Below are 17,201 nucleotides of genomic sequence, written 5' to 3' on the forward strand. Positions count from 1 at the left end.
CTGCAATGCTGAGTTACCCTTTTTATTGTACTCCACTTTCTTATGCGTGGAATATTATAAAAATATCCAGGTGATCTTGGAAGAAGACTAGTTCTGCTTTAGATAAAATTCCAGTTTAATTGTGCATTATCATTTCAAGTACAAAAACATACTCTTCTAAATTTTTTCCCTGTTTATGCCCATTGATGTGAAAATAGAAATATATTTATCTTTGTCAGTGTGAGAGAAAATTTTATCCTTATCCTGTGTGAATAATGTATATATTTTTAAAAAGAGAGAGAGAGAGGATACATTTCTGCATGCTGTTCTGGAACAGTAAGTTCTGTATATTATATTTATTGGACATTTTTTAGGGGGATCTTTTGTATACTAGAAAGAGCAAAACCACCTGGATTACTCACTTGTCCAGTTTTTCTTATGTTCCCTTATTCTGCTTTTGCTTTATAGCGTTATGCGTTATGGTATCTAATTAGACACACTTAATTTTGTATAATTTCTTATCTTTTGACATCTTATTCTGCCTTATTCTGAGATGGGTTTTCAGTAGATTGTCAGAATCTGTAATGATTGACTCTGTTTTTCTGTCAATCATTTGATTGATTTGAAACTTTATAATGGTGGATGGTACTTTCTGTGGCATTAGAATAGAAATCCTGTAAAATTCCACACTGAAGATAGGGAAAAATAACACAGAAACGCATCTTGATTTATGGCACTAGAATAGGTGTTGGACAAACGTCAAGGTCAGAGGTGTCTGCAAACTCAGCTGCTTCTCTGAAATTAGGAGTTAACTGATAATACTGAGCATCCAATAAGAATCTGGTTTTAGTTTTGTTTGTTTAAAAAAGAGTTGTGACTGGTTTAAGCAAATGTAAGGAAAAAAATGTCTGTTATCTTTCTGCCAGCTCACAGCAAGTATCCGAAACTCAGATGCTTTTCTGAAATTTCTGGCTTGAAAATAGGGCTGGAACTCATAGATACTGAGGTTTTTCCCACATGCACAATTCCCATCATTTCTAATGAATGTAAAGTTGGAAATAGTGTAAGGAAAAAAAATCCTGATTTGCTTATACTGAAGTGTTTACATTTCCTAATTATAATTAATATCAAATCTAATACTTGCTGTGTTGTAACAAAAAACACTGAGAGTGTTATGGAGACTGACATTCTAAAATGCTAGAGGGGATAAACTGTACTTCTGCTGATGTCAGTGCTGGTTTGTGTAACTGGATGTAATGTAGCCCAGTGCCTTCAGCAGGGAATTAGGTGCCAGAAGCTTTGGGTTCTATTCCCAGTTTAGCTACTTTATATGTGATGCTAGCAGTTGGTTAATATCCTTTTCAGAGAGTGCCCCTCTTTTCTGGTACACAGAATGTTAAATAGTAATTCTTGCTGGTCTTTGTCAAGTACTTCATGAATCCCACATGAAAGACATCTTGTGTAAACTGTCTTTATGCTTCACTAGTTGTATGTGATATGCCTATGCTTTTTGGAAAAGGCTTAGATTATTCTCAAAGTTGAAATAATCTTTAGTAAATCTAATTATATCATGTACAAAAAATAATATTAGTTTTCCTATAGTATGGATACCTACTAATTATTATAAATTAGTATTCACTTACGGTATTTCCATTGAAATTACTGTATGGGGCAGGCATAATTATTTTCCATTTAAATTGCCATGATATACAAGAAGGCCTTTGAAAGTATGAAATAATGTGTGGTCTGGAATGCTCTTTAGTTCATTAAATTCTTGCTCAGAATTTCTTAGAAGAAAACTCCTCTTTTGATATGAAACTATTTCTCACAAAAAAAAAAATCAGAACACTTACATGACTAAGAGAAAGATGCAAAAACTCTGTTTTGAAAAGGAGAAAAAAAGATTTTGGTTACTGCAACTGTGAGCTCACTAGAAGGGCCATTAACCATTGGTGTTTTCCATGGCGTTTCTTATTCTCCTTGTACATTCCCTCAAGAATAATACAAACCAGAAAGTTAATGATACATAAGAGTAGGTGACTAATTAAATTTATTTCTCATTTTGCCACCTGACTATTTCATATTGTTTGTCCATTTTAGTAAATGTAGAAATGAATAGCATAGATTCATGCAGTATCTTGTGAAATCTGTTTCCAAATTCTTCTTCATTGGCTCCAGGTCAGAAAGCATGTAAAAACTTTAATCTGGGCTTGGGTTTCTCCCTTATGAATTGGAATGTGAAAATGAAGAAGTCTTTATGCTTCATAGCAGTTAGCATAGAATTAGCATAACTGCTTCTCTTCATTTCTCTAAGAATAAAGCATCTTGGTGATGAAGTCTCTGCTATTACAGGAATTAATTTAATTTAGAACTGAGTCTGGGAAGCAAGTAGTCTGATGTCAAGACAAACAGTTTTTGAAATTCATTAATAGTGGAAAGCAAAGCTATTAGGGAAAGGTACGTGATACACTGGAGTGACCAAGGTAACAGGCAAGATGGAGAGGGAGGGATTTGTCAAATACAGTAATCATTTGAGATTAATGCCAAAGAAAAGAAATTGTCCTATGTTTAGAATTCTAGCCTAACATTTGGGAAACATTGGTTAGATTAATTGCTTTCCTACAACTGCTGTGTTGTATACTACACAAAAGGTCAACACTGTGCTATCTATAGGACTATGCAATAGAAAAATGGAATAATAGACCAAACTAGTCACCTCAGCATTATGTCAGGAGCTAGTGGATTTTTCAGAAAGCTTAGCAGCCATGTGAGAACAGTCTGAAAATCCACTTTAAACTGCTGAGTGATTTCTTCATAATAATTTTAGCCAGGCTGCAGTAGCTACCTGGGCACTCATCCAGTCCAATGCACTTTCAAATGGATTTCTGGTACAGAACAAGAGTTTTGATCCGCATTTCCTCATCTGCCTGTTGAAGGGCACCACAGAGGATTGTCGAGGTAGTCCATTGGGAAAGAAAATAAGAAAAAAATTCTATTAGGAAGGCCATGAAGGCTGGAGCTGAGAGTTGGGGCTCTTCAGTCTGAAGAAGAGAAAGCTCTGGGGAGACCTTATAGCAGTCTTCCAGGATCTAAAGCTGGCTACTAAATCTGGAGAGGGATCTTTCATGAAGATATGTAGTTATAGGACAAGGAGGAATGACTTTAAACTGAGAAAGTGTAGGTTGAGATTAGATAATAAGAAATTCTTTACAGTAAGGTTGGTGAAGCACAGGAAAATTTGCCCAGAGAAACTGCTTTGCCCTACTGCTGGAAGTGTTCAAGGCCAGGTTGAATGGGGCTCTGAACCACTTGGTTTACTTGTTCCAACCAGCTCATGGCAGCAGGGTTGGAACTAGATAATCTTTAGGGTCCCATCCAACCCAAACCATTCTGTGAATCTATGATAAAAGCTAGCAGCTGGCCAACTTTGAATTTCTTGTTCATCATTTCCTACTTGTTCCTCAGTATGTAAATATTCTCTCCAAGATGTTGTTCTTGTGCTATAAGTGCTCATATGTGGTGATTTATGCTTCTCACCTAGTAGCACCTATTGTATTAACCCCAGAAAAGCAACCTTTCATTAGTTTATAGCCACATAACTGTTTTGAGTATAGGAGCATGATAGCATAGTTTAGGGAAAAAAGTATTTCCACTCAAAGTTGTTGCTTTTGTCTCAAAGCCATCTATGAAGTATAAAGCAAGATGTTAATGTCATTTAGTAGTAGTGAATCAGAAGTCAAGAACACTCCAAGGCACCATTTTTTCAAGATACTTCAAGATACTTCAATAATACTTTTTTTCTCTCTTACTATCAACAGGATATACCTTTATACATCTGAATACAGTCAAAGACTAGGAAGATACTTGTGTTGGCAATTTCTTTTCATAGTGTGACAATATTATATTGTTTTTAAGACAGATACAGAGATTATATTTTGTTACTCAAAGGTAACCTGGTAGAGCTTGTCTGTAATGACATCCTCAAATACCAGAAACCTGTGGGAACTTAAAATTTTTGCTTCTCTGCAATAAAATTACAGCTTTTCTCCCCAAAAAGAACATTAACAGAAAGAAAGAGAAATACTCTACAATTGTAAATGAAATTGAGTTACGTACTTGTCTTCCCACTTGTGTTGTACTCCTCTGCTTTAAAATACATATCAGATTATGGTACTTGTGTTGCATTTTATTTGTAAAGCTCTTGAACGTTTTAATGCTGAACATGTGAAGTAAGAAAATCAAGAATAATTTTTAAGAACACTGTTAAATTTCAGTAACAGCTGTCTGTTAAAATACCGTCTGTAAACAACAGCAGAAGAACAATAGCACTCACAAGGATCTTACAATTGACCAGATTTTTTCTTACCAGCAATTATGAAGCTGCTTCTGTCAGCTAAAAAATATATCTCTGAACAGATAACCATTCCTACAAAGCATGCAACTATTCCAGATTGTGTGACTATCCACTCTGCATATCAAATACTGATTCTTCCTCTCATGAATAAAATGTGCAAATATGAAGGCTTCTAACTTCAAAGCTTTATTTCTGTTCTACGTATCATAACTTCTTTTTCATTTCATTTGTTTTCACTGAGATGTTTTATTATCTCTGCCACACATATGCAGTTCTCACATTAAACAGTGTGGGAGGATATTTATGTCCAGTGTCAAACATGAAAAATATGTCATACTTCCTTGCAGTGATAATGTTTGCTTAAAACTTTTTATGCTTCCCAGCAATGACATTACAGACCAGGCAAAGTTTGTGTTTAGATCTGGAACGCTGTTTTATATGCCAGGAGCAGAATTACTTTAATCTTTCAAACTTTGTGACAGACATAACTGTTTTCATCACTCAAAAGATCGTCATATTTAAACAGATGAAAGAGTGATTTACATAAATTGGCACGAGTCTGCAAAGCACAGAACCTTATTGCTGTGGTACTCTGAGATTGTATAGTTAGACAATAGCCTCAGTCCATAAGACACCAAATAATTTGTCCTGGAATGTGATTGCATCCATATGCCTCCTAAGTAATGCAGTATTGACAATGAACTGATTCAAAGAGCAAGAATTTGCTCTGAAACAAGTATTTTCTTCCACACTACCAGAAGAATTATCAACATCAAAGTCCCGAAAATTGATGTTAATTACAGCTATGACGTTTCAGGAAACTTTCAATTTATTATCTTTGAAACAGATATATATCGAATTACTATAACCACTTTCACTTTATCATGACTTACTATAGAAATTGGAATGTTACATTCTATTATAATATGTATTATGAATGTAATTTAGAAAAACTGGTAATTGAAGATGCAATGTCATCTCCTCTTAGAAAACAAGGAGGGAATCTCCTATAGAAAACAGTTCCTTCCAACTTCCTTTCAGTTTGACTGTGGTATGCTGAATTACCATGGCTGTTACAAAGTCACTGGCATGTCATGATAGAGGAGGAGTTCCTATTAATAGCAGCTAAGTGACATAATGAATGGTATTGTTAATACCCTTGATTTAATGCAAAATTATTATGTGTATGATAGTTATAAAATATATTCCTAAAATTACTGATGCCTTTACTATAACAACTAATAGCTATCTGGAGTTCAACATCCTCTTTCAATTCTCATTGTAATCTCACTTTCCTGTTAAATTCCTTTGGATTTCTTCCATTTTCTTTATCATAACACGTAAAGAGAACTGTAGGTTATATTTGTTCAGTTTTCACAGGGATCCTATTAGGTTTTTTTTCTAGTCCAGCTGCATTTTTCACGTTATACTCTTAGGAATTTTCTGCATGATCTCCTATTTATCCGATTTTTGTGTCTTCATGTTCTGATATTCAAAGTCAGTGAACTAATAGAATTTAAATCTGTGTCAAAGCTCCGTTGCATGAAATGAAGATGCTCACTGATTCATTACTTTAGATTATATAACCTGTGAGCAGTTGTTTACATATATGGAAGGAAAGAGCAGAGTCAAGAATTGGAAAGGATTGGATAGAAGAGATTATAAATAATGAAAGCCCAAACACATTTGGTCTCAAGAGACCCCAGTCCCTAACCTCACACTGGTCACTCTCACGTTGTGTTTGTCCCCTGTGCTCTGTAATTTCACACCATTAAGTCTGGAAATACCCTTCAGTGCATCATATAATGCAAACTGATTATGACAATAGCATGCTTAATCTGATATGCAATTATGTGGAATTTCTCTGTAGACTTCAGTAATTTGGGTATGTTAATACTTTTTCTCAGTTGGTTTTTGGACCTCTGCAAGCACATGAATATTGTGTTTTAAGGTTTTTGAGCATGATTGAAATATGTTCAAAAATAATAGATGCTGAAAATTTCATCAAGAAATTGAAGCTCTCTGGATTAGATTCTTTTACAGCATCAACTCTGATTTCCTTTTTAAGAGATAAGAACAAGCAAAACCTGAAGTCTTGTTGAATAGGATAGACCATGGTTTTTAGAAGAAAAATAATAATCACAATGTTCATAGGACAGTTATCAGAAATTTCAATCTAGGTATAGGACAAAGCACCAGGTTGCTACTAAGTTCTCAAAATTGGGGAACGACAGAGTAAAACCGTATTGATAATACAGTGTTGTGAGATTACAGCACTGACTAAAGACACACTTCTCCAAAATGTAAAAGAAGAGTCTGATTTCAGGTCATCATTCAACCTTTCCTGCAACTTCTCTGATATTTTTGTGCCTAAATACTTCAGATGGTAGGGCAAGATATATAAAATTTCCATTTGTCCTGTGAAGAGCCTTTGCCATGCTTTTGAACACCTCGAATGAGTTGGAGAAATCAGAAGCTTTATTTCTCTTAAGAGATGTATGTATGCAATTTATTGGAACAGTACTTCTTTCATGGCATGTAAATCAAATCAAACTTTTTAGGATCAGAATTTTTCAGCTATCTAAATGTTGTCCCAAGTTAACCATTTTGAAAGCGTCAAAAAAGATTTTTTAACGACTTCAGCTTCTGAACTGACTTCAGGATATAACTGTTTGTACAAAGCATGTGTAAGAAGTCTTTCGTCTCGGGAATGTTTTATAGTCTGAAAGTTCCTTCCATAAAATGTTGTCATCTCTGGAAGGAATGTGGTATTACAGAGGTTCCTGGTGCCCTGGGACAGGCAGGGATACCTGACTAGACACAGAGTATCGTCTCTGGCCAAGCAGAAGTCTTCAAACATTTAAGAGTATAATGCTAAAAGGAAAAATTGCTCCAAAAAATGTGTTTGGTTTGATTATCTATGGAGTTATCAGTACAGTTTATCAGTAAATGTTTAGAGTGTGTTTTCTTCAATTTTACACAGAGGGCTAGACCCACAATTGACTTGACGTAGAATTGGATAGGGCACATGTTAAAGATTATTAAGCTTTATGCATCAGGAATTCTTTCCTTACATATAATTGGGCAGTTCCTAACACAGAGAATCCTGAGGTTTAATTAGGAGAACTAATTCTATGACGTCTATTTGAAATAATGGTAGAGGAACTTTGACTGTCCTTCCTTTTAAATTCCAGTCATTTGTCATTGTAATGTGATTTGATACTTGGTTTAGTTTTGTCATGAATGAAGTAAATTTTCTCAGGATTTAAAATTTCTTTCCAAATTTAAAAAATATTGCCAATAAATTTATATTTCTGATTTTTTTTAAGTAAGTTGCCCTTTAAAGTAAGTTGCCCTTTCTTGTTCTAATAGAGAAAAAAAACTAAGAGGAATCAAGCTCATTATGACTGTTTTATTACAACATAATTAATTCAGAAGCAAATTATTTGTGTTAATTATCTTTCTCAGAAAGAGTTTCTTTGTGGTTCAATAGTCAATATCAAATCAGAAGAGTACAACAGTCAAACAAAACTTTGACTACAATTATATTTAACTCTTCTACCAGTGGGAAGGTTGGGATTGTCGTTTGCACAGATGTGCTATTACTATTGGGTTAAAGTCATTTCCAAGAGATAGGAGGTATCTTATAGACACGAGGGTAATGATAAAGGCCTAGAGATGCAGCAAGCAGGAAGTCTGCAGTGATGTGCTGAGCTGGTGCACTCACATTCCCTGGTCTTGTTACCTAATACTGATATCCTCTTCTTTCCTTTCATATGAGGATAAACATAAAGATTTAAAAATGTTTCCATACACTGCAGGGAAAAAATTCCAGATGGTCCCAGCACAGAGTTCAACCTAAAATAAGCAAGCTGTGAAACACCAAAATAGATCAGGTAGATGCAGTAATAACTCTTGCTGTCTTGTTATTTTCCCAGTCTTCAATTAGGCTAACATGGGATTTTATATATTATTATTATTATTTTAATTATTTTTGGTAGGCACTTTCATTTTTCTCCTAGTGGTTGTGTCTGAGTACTTTCAAGGGATGACTTAAATGACCTGACTAATGTATCACATATGCTTTACCTTTCTCAGGATCTCCCCATAAGGAGAATAGTAGGTTTGCAGGTTTTTATTTAGAAATTGAGAGATCCTATTTTCAAATATATTCTTCTATGTGTTTGTCACAAAGAAGATAAGCTCAGAAAAATATCAGTGCCTTGTATTTGAATGCAGTTTGGTGTTTCTTGTAGAAACATCATTAAAAAGCATCCTAACAAAATACTTTTTAATGTTAGTATCCTGTATTTTATTTGTGGTAAGAAGGAGAAATACTTCAGATCCAAGTTTGCCTCTTTTTTACATTTTATTTCAAATTACAGGCTTTTCAAATTAGTAGCTATATAAATTCTCCTACATAAATTGTAGTTCTAGAAAATCTTTGAGTGAAAAACAATAATTAATTCATTAGAAGTATGAAATAATTTGACAAATATGTGTTATTTTGTAGAAGACTTTCCAATATTTTTGTTTGAGAAAGTATTGAGCCTATAAGTATTTTGAACTGTTTGCCATACTATTTATTTAGAATTTATGTAGTTCAACAGAAGGGATTTTTCGGTTGTTGTTTTCTTTAATTAGAAGTAATAAGACACCCATGCCTTTTCATAAAAGCATAAGTGATCTTTGAGCAATATATTTTCTCCTTTTTTGGTTCTTGTTTAATTCTACCTCTTTAAACTTCATGTTTCTCAAGCTGAATCTCAGGAACCTTAGGGTTTTACACTAAATATGAATCTTTATAAACAGTACTACTGCTGGCTAAAAATCTAGAATTTTATTGAAAGATTTTTACTTCCTTGTTTAATTAATGCATTTTTTTTTTCTTAAACAAGATCCTACTAGATTCAAATTCAGTTTTGATTCAAGTATTAAGAAGACTAAATTGAACTTCAGAGGCCAAACTATATCAGATTTAGTGCTATTAATAGATAAATGTGGGGAATTTTGCTGTATATCTTCGTGTAATTGATCTATAGTTTCATAAGATATTTTCAGAAAAAGGGATGTTTATTTTACACATTTCACGTCATTAAAATGCAGTTGCAGATGCTAAAAGATAGGGAAAATCTACCTTAATATTTCACCTTGCTTTTAAACTTGAGTATCCAATATCAATACTTAGATTTAATTTGATCCTCATTTTTATTGTATTTACCCTTAAATATGAGTAGCTGTGTATTTGAAAATCTGTAGTGTCTGTATGGCTGACCAAAAAGGGAAAAGTGATTGTCATACTTCCAAGCAACACATTTTTAGAAGGCCAGAATGATTAAATTCATTCTGAATAATGTAGTTTTTCTGTTCATGCTTTTTATTGACAGCCTTTGTTTCTTAAAGAAACTTCATTGCTATTTTTCTGTTTAAAGAGAAACATAGCAAAGAAACAGATGTGTCCCATATAAAATATGCAATAAATCTTGTCTCACAAATTCTTTGCTCTGAACTTTCTGACAGAAACTGTCAAATATCCACTTTAATTCTAGTATAAAATGTTCACTTTGTGTCATGGCGCCAACCACCATATGCTGGAATAAAGTCAGCAACCAGCAATAAAAAAGTCAACATACGCACCTTTGAAACAGTACAAGCAATCAGCAGTGAGAAAGGTCTATATAAATCTATGGAGAATTAATCTCAGCTTTGCCACTATCCTGCTGTGCATTTACAATGAGACTTTGCTCCCGACCACCAGAAGTGGCTAACTGCAGGAGGAGTGTATCCTAATGAGGGGAAAATGTAGGGAAAACAAAGCAGCAGCTTTTAACCCCCCACCCCCAAGGTTTGGATCACCTAGAAGAGCATGTCCTAGTGTGTTCAAACATGTGGGGCCACTGCACATCACGGATTTCTGCACTTTAGCTGATCATGTGAAACCAATCTCGACTGAGCTCAATCAGCAGAAATAACTTGAGCTTCATAAATCATTGTTATCATTCCACAGGAGGAGGCACTGCTGTGGATTTGCCCTCCTCAAACTTTTCAGGCCGCTGAAATTTCACAAAGCCTTTCTGAAATTAGTTGAATTATATTTGTATAATTATTCATTCTTTGCCCAACAGATTAGCAGTTGGTTCACATCAAATAATTTTTTTCTTCAATATTACTCTTCTTTTTTTAAGATGACCTGCTCTTTACTGGCTTTCAATAATCATGCAACTATTTAAACATATTTCCTTAGTATAAGAATGGGCCAATCTTCAAACTTTTTACTTCTGCTTACAAAAAGAGATTGTCATTACAGACAATCTGGATAGTTAGTTTTCCCAGACACAGAACAGATTGGATTTAACCTTGCTGTGTTTGAAAGGATTAGAACAAATTTTTCAGTTCCGTAAACCATTTAGATACGTTTAGTCAGAGATTAATCTTGGAATTAAAACACAACATTATGGGAGTTTAGTAGAAAGTAGAATTGGAATATGTATCCCTCTAGTGTTTAAGTACTAACACGCTTTAAAAAATAGTTGTTATCTGAAAACACCAAGGGTGGGAGAATGTGGGATTAATGTCTTGCTTACATTTTAACAGAATGGAGTTTCAAATAATTTAATTAAATAAATAAAATTGAAAAATGTAATGCTAACTCATGTTTTGTAGTTAATGCCTCAAGAATACAGGAAAATCAGACTAGTGTTAGTCTAGTTTTAATGAAAAAATTACTCTTTTGCATGGAAGTTAATTATCTTTCACAAAATACAATAGAAGCATCATAACTTTTTTTTTCTTCCTGGTTAGTTTTAATGTTCTGGTAAAATGACCTTCAACATTTTGTTCTGGCACATTTATAGACAGCATTATCACTTTTAAAAGAAAACATAATTTCCTAGGTTTTTTATTACCTATGATAATAAACACTTTTTTGAATGTGTTGCTTGAGTGTGTTCTGCCGGTATTGTGTGTCTCGGCGTGTGCAAGTGTCTGTAATTTGTTATGTTTTTGTAACATTAAAAATACTGAATCTAATATTTAACAATTTCTGTATGGAAAACATTATTTCTTGACACATACTTAAGATGCAGGTTGACAATTTATATTCCTGATTTATTATATTGTATTTATATTCCAATTTATATTAACTTGTTTTTTAAGAAGCTTTCTAAGACTGCACAGAGACTGTGCTGTAGGGACATTTTTACATCATTGGGTGTGGGTTTCTTAGTTAAAAAAAAAAAACTTTTGTACCACTACAGAGGAAAATAAACTTTGTGAGAACTGTTTCAGGAGGGGTGATTAAGACCTCATGGCAGCAAGTGTTCTGAAGATTGTTTTGAAAGGATTTAAGATGTCTATACCAGTGTTTAAACTGTCTAAAAAATGGCATAGCCAAATTCCATGTTAAAAATGTGATATATTTTAATTTAAGAAGAGATAAAAGAAACAAGGCTCATGTGATCACACTGCTTGTTGATTATTCCCCTACCAATAATTTTTAATGCTTTGTCCAATTTTGACCAAATGTGACAAGGTTAGAGATCCTGCAATATTAAGCTCTTAAAAATCTCAATAAAAATAAGTGTCTAAATAGACAAGAGTGACCCTATTAGCCTTCCAGGGAGAGCAAGGCTGTATCATGAACTCACCCCTTAATTAAACATTAATGAATCCATCTGGGAACTAACTGAAGTACAGACCCACAGTAGGCCCAAGTTTCATTGATTCCATTCTCCCAGACCTTCTTGTTTAACTGACATCACAGAAGAAAAATCTCTTCATGGGCATGGGAGTTTTATTTGGGGATTCTTTGCATTGCAATAGGAAACTATATTAGTCGTACAATCAAATACTTACACAGAATTTCCAGGCTGTCTGTTGAATTCCCTGAGTTCATAAAGCCCACCAATTAGATGTAAGTAACTGGCTAAAGACAGTTTCTCTAGTAATGCATATAAGACAATTGTTTGCTAGTAAGCTGTGTGTAGAACATGTAAGTTTTTTTCTCTATTTCTGAAATACAATATTTTTATAAGACAAAAAAGCTCCAGCATGAGAATGGTGGAATGTAGCCATGTGAAATAATTTGCACTCATATTCTTAAATTTGAAATCATAAATTTGAAATTTAATACAGTACAAGAAGGAAAAAAAGCAGACAGTATTTTACACTGGATGTATTCTCTCCTGTTTGCTATGTTTATATATGAAATCAACTAAGAATTCTTTAATACAGGTTTATGTTAGAAGTAACTCAAGATAATAATGTAGGAGAAAATTCTGTTTTATGTACAGCTTTAGACAGATGTTGCTTGAGAATGAATATCTCTTCCTAGATCAGGAGACACAACTCCAGAATTTTTGAAACATCATAATTTGTGAAAAAATTAAGATTATTGAGAAAACTTGCTCAATAATTAGAATTTAAAGTATAATTATCTGAAACTGAAAAAATCATTTTTATTGTGAGTACCTAATTTCTGAGGACTTTATACCCTCTGCTGCTAAATTCTTTATTATAAAATATATTTTCAAAAAGTGAAACAGTTCTAGAATTAGATTCAGTCTGTATGAAATTAAAAACTTCATCCTAGCAGCATATGACTCTAAATTAGAAAATTATTTACCAGGTCTTTAACAATTTCAAGGACTCAATTTTCATACTGAGCTCCAGCCTCAGACTATCCAGTGTGATAATGAAAAAAATAAAATTAAGAAGATCCATTTTCTGATTCTACATTCTTTTGCATTCATATGTGGATTTTTGTTAATACTTGTTTATTTGCACTTGGCATTTTTTAATTTGCTTAAAAGATGCTATTAATTTTATTTCCATTCCTTTAAAATTGACATTTCAAGAAAGCAGATTCTGGTAGTGTCAGGTATTAAAATACAGTTTCCCATGTTATATAAGAAAAATTATTTTGTAACATTTTAATATATTCTATTCATGGCCTTTTATGTAGAGCCCAGTCTTTTTCTAGAAAGAGAGATTACACTAAGAATAAAAAGATGAAATGGGTGTTAATGATATTGAAGAACACTTTTATGCATTGTTAGCTACATGCTGTTGGCTTTGCTATCATCAGCAAAAACAATAAAGCTTGATACAGATAGTTTAACATGCTGGATCAAGCTGTTGGACATCTTTACTATAATAAAAAAATAGTTATAGTCCTTATCTATATAAACAGCCAAATTATCCAATTTGTCTAAATGTTAGGATTCATCTCTATGGCTGTATGATTACTCTGTATGACTGTGTGCTGTTGTACTGGATTCAGCTGGGATTAGGTTAATATTTTTCATATCAGCTGGTGTGGGATGTGTTTTGGATTTGCAGCTAAAACAGTGTTGATAGTACAGGAGTGGTTTGGCTATTGTTGAGCAGCATTTGCACATTGTCAGGACTTAGTCTGACTCTGTCCCTTCAGTCAGGGACAAGGTCACAGTGGGCAAGAACTGGAAGGGGTCACAACCTGGATCACTGACTCAACTCAGCATTCCGTGCACGTAATACCACTCGCAGCAAAGAAAAAGGAGAGGAAAGGATTTTGGGAGAGGTAGTATTGCTCCAAAAATGGCTAGGCATCACTCTGCCCTTGCATCGCTTGGGTTTTTTCTTCCCTTTTTCTTCACGTATTGAGCTGTGTTTATCTTCACCCATTACATTTTTCTCACTTTTGCTCTTCCGATTCTCTCCTCTATCTGACTGAGGGGGAAGGGGGAAAAGTGAATGAGTGCTTTTGGGGTGCGTGGCTACTGGCCACAGGTAACCCACGATGATTCTCACTCAGCAATCCTTGGGAAGGGGTATAGATTGCTCGTGGTAGTTCTTAGTAGCTCAAAGAAATGCTATGTGCTAGCAAGTTCATCCCTATGAAAATTCTGTTTTCCATGCCATGACTTTTAGGCCAATATGGCTTGAGTCAAGGATTTCCTAAAAATTAAGTCTATTCAAAAATTTTCAGTGTTAACAGATCTCTTGAAATCAAAACCAAAGAAGGCTTATTTCATCCCTCTCTAATCATGCTGGTCGTTGTACTACTATAGCGTAGTATGCTAGTAGTTTGAACATGTCAAGAATTTTGTTCAGAAACAGACCAACTATTTAACTGTAGAGCTTTTGATGATCCTTTGTAGTCTTTTTGCCCACCTAGGACACCTTTGAGGTTTTTCTTCCACTCTCCAAAGTCCTTGATTAAACAGGGTTGTTAAACAATTTCCCTTGCATGACAATTGTACTTGAGGGTGGAAATAGATCTACTACACTTCTAGCCTGGGAGCCTTCTGGGTTCAGCTTCTTATGCCCAAGTGTATCAGCAGTGATAATATCTAAGAGGTTTGGATCTCTGTTTTCAAATGGTGATAATGCTTTCAAAGCGTGGTTCATGCTTTACCAAGACTGAGAAAATAAGGTCAATTGTCGCTTGTTCTCCTAACCTGATAATGTCATAGAATGTGACTTTTCTCACTCTGGGAAAAGATAACCCAGCTGAACCTCTCGGGGGGTATACTTTTCTTCCTCAGCCATGAAATCATGGGTTGGTATGTTTCTAGGATGGGGTTCATGTTTTGGCTGCATTTCAGCATGCCTACCTAAGAGGTTTTAGTTTTGACTAATGGGGAAGGTGGATTCCTGTGAGACTAGAAATGTCATAATGACCTTTTGTCACTGTTTTAACAGCCTCTGTCCAGGCTTTATGAACTTCCAAGAGAAATGTCAGTAGAGGTTTTGTGTTGGTTGGTTGGTTGGTTTTGTTGTTTGCTTTTAAGGTTGAGTTTTGGTTTTGGTTTTCTTGTCCATGTCTTATCATAGAATCTGTCTTAATCTTAACTGTGATTGATTGGAAGATATGAGTTAGAAAAGACATATCTCCTTCCTTGAGGAAAAAAGAAAAATCAGATACCTTGTTTTAGGATGGTGTTTTTCCTATGGAGAGAACACTATAATTTACAAAGCAGTCTCTTAAATTTCTTGAAGCATATGTTTTTGAACCACAGGAACGCAGCCTTGCAATATAAAATTAAGAGTTCTGATATCTCCATCTTAACAGCTATTTGTTACTGTTTTCTTGTAATTTTGAAAACTGTCACTGCTCCAAAATGCTTAGAAAATTTGTAAAAACTTTATGCATCAGATCTTGGAATTCTTAAAGTAGTAGAATACTGAAAAATAGAAGAAAAGCTATGTCCAGCTAAATCAATACACTTCAGTGAATTATCCTTCTTACATGTGTTGATGTATTTAAGGTCAGAGAGAAATACCAGAAAATTTATCCAGTCAGACTCAGTAAGTGTTAAAATTTTCACTAGAGGGGCAGAACTAACTGAGAAATTTTTGTGTAGTTGTGGCTACCTATTTTTCTTTCTTTGTCTTTCTTTGTCTTTCTGTGCACTTTTCTTAGAGCATCGTCATTCTCTTATTGCCTATGTTAGTTACTGACCTTCCCAGTTTTCAGTCTTTGCTGGTATCCAGTATTTGCTTTCCTTTGTTCTTTAGAGATCTATTTCATAGTAGCCTGGTACATGAAGAGGTATTGGTTCTGTTGTAACTGGAAGCTGCTGTGTATAAATTAAACCTGTTAAAAATAAACATTTTCTGGTAATTTCTCATTTTCAATATAATGTTTCATGTATTCTTCCATCCTCAGCAAGTAGAATATGTAGGAAGAATAAATTAGGGGATTTTTTTACCATTTCACTCTAATACTCCTTCACTTTTTTAGCTGTTAGAGAATCATGAATCTTGATTGTGCTAGTCATTGCAGATCGTGGAGGGGGAGAAAAAGAGCAGGATATTACAAATTTTGATTTAAAAACTAGTTGTCAATTTTATGGAAGATGAGAGAATTGCTCTGGTTTCTTGTTTTACACATTATAGAATTTGTTATATGGAGTTGTCCATTTATTTTCTTAACAACTCTCAACATCTTAATTTCAAATAAATGCTTTTAAACAGTTCCTGGGTGGACATGTTTACAGTTAAAAATATAGAAAATACTGTTTGCCAGATAATACAGCTATTTTCTTCCTTCCTGTTTTCCCTTTTACTGGTACACAAATATGAACACTGCTATATTAATGTAAAGTGTGTGTGTTTCTTCGTAAAAGTCACAGCTTTTTTCTTTCCTTTGTATAAAATATTAAAACTTCTTTTCTTATCCTGTTCTTGCAAGATTAAAAAAGTAAATCAGTTCTTGCCACCTAACTATAAATTTATAAATATGTTGTCCTTGTTAGTTATTGTGTTTCATGTGTAGGGTACCTGAAGATATTGTTTCTGTTGTAGCTGGGAATGTAGCTGTGTTGGGAAATTTGCCTTACTTAATTTTCCATCTCCTCAAAAATAGAAATAAATTATTAGTGTAATAATGAATTGTACAATTTTGTACACAGTTCAGCTTATGTAGTTAATTTTATATTAATATGAATCATTAGAATTCCAACCTATGTTTTCTACTTTTAATTATATAAAATTAAAATAATGAATTAAATATATTGTGTTAACTTTAGGCAAATTTTTCGGACCCTGAGATGAATGCAATAAATCAGAGCTGCCCTATATATTTCACTTGCAGCTGTCTTGCCACTGAGATTTGAGGTGGAGAATCTAATCATATAGAATTTAATTGCTTTCCTTGCAAAGGGCACTGAGCATTGTTTCTGGCTATTGGCCATATTGAAATAATAGGAATAAATATCTCCAACTTACCCAATGTAGGGAAACATATGAGTTGAAATTAATTCATTTTGTTAACAGCAGATGTGCTGAAGCCATCAATTTTTATTTTCATTTTAAACTATCCTAGCACAGACCTCTTTGTCAGTAGCCTTATAATGAAATGGAGTCATTCAGGACCAGTTGCTCA

General features: G+C 33.9%; 1 protein-coding gene across 1 annotated transcript in view; it reads left to right on the top strand.

Annotated features, from left to right (window-relative positions):
- LOC134551321 (formin-like) overlaps positions 1 to 17,201 on the top strand; it is a 130,998-nt gene that overhangs the window by 91,410 nt on the left and 22,387 nt on the right. The window lies entirely within an intron of this gene.

The sequence above is a fragment of the Prinia subflava genome, chromosome 5, assembly GCF_021018805.1.
Source record: "Prinia subflava isolate CZ2003 ecotype Zambia chromosome 5, Cam_Psub_1.2, whole genome shotgun sequence".
In the NCBI taxonomy this organism is placed as follows: Eukaryota; Metazoa; Chordata; class Aves; order Passeriformes; family Cisticolidae; genus Prinia; species Prinia subflava.